Here is a 2722-nt window from a genome sequence, read left to right on the forward strand (position 1 = left end):
TATTATTTAACATTTTATAAAATGATACAGCTATAGCAATATTCCAAAATTTATATTTCAATGCCAAAAAAGGGCAGTGCTAATGAATGCTCAAACTACTGAACTGTGGCACTTGTCTCACATACTAGTAAGCTAAAGCTCAGGACTTGGCAACATTTTGGGTAAAAAAATAATTCAATACTAGGTGAAGTACAGTACAGTGAAACTGTTCATAGGCAGTACCATTAATGAGGCTCAAGTTTAAATATTTTAGAGACATAATACAAAGGCAAGAGTCAATTGGAAACGACTCCAATGCTTGGAAAAATAGAAGGAAATTGAAAAAAGAAGCTGAAAAAAAACAAGGTGGGTTCACCAATACTATTACTGGTGACATAAGCATGAGGTTACACTCAAAGATACAGTTAGTGACAAACAATACTGGCAAAATGATGCTCCAAATTCACAACAAATCCAAATGCAGCTGAATGACTAAGAATCAGCTCCACTCTTTCGTTACATCCCACTTTGATTAGTGCAACCCAGCTACAGAGAGTTGATTCAAATTTCAATGGAACTGAAATGACATGAAATAACACTGTATGTAGAACCACCATGAAAAGTACCCAGAAATTACAACTAGCATAACATTTGACAGGTTGCTAACTAGTAGGAGGTTTGGTGCCTGTATTGATTGGGCATTGTTTATCATGACAAATTGTTATTAACTTTTAAAACCTGTGATAATCAGAGGAACATGGACCTGATCAGTTCTCAAATTTTGTCCTCCATTGTGAAAAACATTTTTTTTTCTGGCATGTGAGTAAGAATCCTTTCCCTATGTTTTTTTCAGGCTGTGGAATGCCTTCTTTTAGGAGTGACGCTTGGCTCCATGCTTTGTTTAGAAAAATCTCTAGGAACACATTTCTTTTGTCTCTTAATTATTACTTTTCGTTTTGAATTTAATATTTTTAAGAACTTGTTTTGCATTTTCATCACTGTTAGATCCTATTAGATTAGTATTTAATTCAGTAGAGAAATATGATTATTATCAAATAATCATGCTGTGCTGTTATCAAAGTAACCTGCCTAAATAGCTATTTAGGCAATAGCTAACTTTAAAAAAGGAGACTAGGGGATGTTTCACTTCTACTTTTTTTTAACCTAAAACATGCCTGATGTTTTCCACTTCACAAATTATTTATGGACTTAGGATGTCCTATGTCCTTAGTTTCCATTCCTTTCTTTACTGCTTCCCTACTGCCCAAAAAAGAATCTCTAAGTGTTGAAGATTCTGAAGAATTTTCATCTAATTGTTCATTCCATTTAGAAGGTTGGCCAAGCTTCTTAGAAAACATGTTACCTAAAATAATATGAGTATGCCTCTGAATGAACCCATTGTGTTTTTTTTCTATGTTCCCTTCTATCCATTCAACAGATCTTGACAAACTACTTTTTTCTGGAAATTTATCAGTCATTACTAATTTTCTAACTAAGAAATCATCTTAAATTTTTAAAAGACGTTTGGGGAAAAATGAAACCATTGATTAAGAGGATGAACCAAGTAAATTCTATATAATCAAGTTTGCATTTGCTTCAGTTTTACAGGTTTTTCTTCATTAGACCTGCTCATAGTATTGAAAAGAATGTTTTTCTTTCTGAGATGCAGCAAACAAAATTGTCCAAAGAGATAATTACTAGGTTTGTATATTTACTGAAGAAATGCCTATACCAAGTTAACATCACTATAAAATATTAATAAAGTCAATGGTTCATATAAATGCAACGATTTAAATTATTAACTACTCCTAGAACATTTTGTTCATCACCTAATTAGGGAATTGCATGAATTAGAATGCCTTGAATTAATTTTAATACCAAGGACCCACAAACCTCTATTAATACTTTATGAAACTATGCCAGTTTCAACTTTCAAGTCTTGTATTGTCTGAAAATTGCACAGTTCCTTGTTATGGTGAAAGGATCAGTAATGTATGCATTAAAATGAAGTTAACTCATTGAAAATGTAGAAAGTGCTAGCATGTCAAATTTGCTGAAATATCAACAACCTCGCTAGAAATTAGTTGAAACTATTAACTTGATGAAGCAGGTCTGAAGCCAATTTTTCAACATACAAACTTCTTATGCATTAGTTTTCCCCATACTTGGAGCCACATTTTTTCCTTTGGAGTAGATGTTTGAGAATGATTATTGGATTTTAGATCAGAGTCTCAGTCCAAGAAGATCCCTTGGGTTTTCTAATAATTATTTGCCAATGAATTGTTCAGACTGTTTTAAAACTTTTTATTTACTTTATGCAATTTGTTTAACTACTGTAGTCCAGTCAAACTCCAAGCAGCACGTGAGAGAACTTGAGAAATTATGGTAGTTTAGCTAGGTATGGATCTCAAGTCAGAAATAAACTATCCATGGCCATATGGAATGTGTTTAAAATGTAGTCTTGCACAAACAATAGTCTATGACAGTGGTGGCGAACCTATGGCACGGGTGCCAGAGGCGGCACTCAGAGCCCTCTCTGTGGGCACGCGCGTCATCATCCCAGTTCTAGGCTTTCAGCTGGGTTTTATAAAACCTTTTCGCTTTAGGCCTCCACTGCTGTGTACAAAAAAAAGAGGTTCAATCAATCAGTCAATTTCAACTTGTTGCGGGGAAAAAAAATCTTGAAAAGTTGGAATTGATTGATTGAACTTTTTAGTCCCACCCAGTCTGCCATTATCACCGC

The sequence above is a fragment of the Protobothrops mucrosquamatus genome, unplaced genomic scaffold (genome assembly GCF_001527695.2).
Source record: "Protobothrops mucrosquamatus isolate PMUCROS unplaced genomic scaffold, P.Mucros_1.0 scaffold648, whole genome shotgun sequence".
In the NCBI taxonomy this organism is placed as follows: domain Eukaryota; kingdom Metazoa; phylum Chordata; class Lepidosauria; order Squamata; family Viperidae; genus Protobothrops; species Protobothrops mucrosquamatus.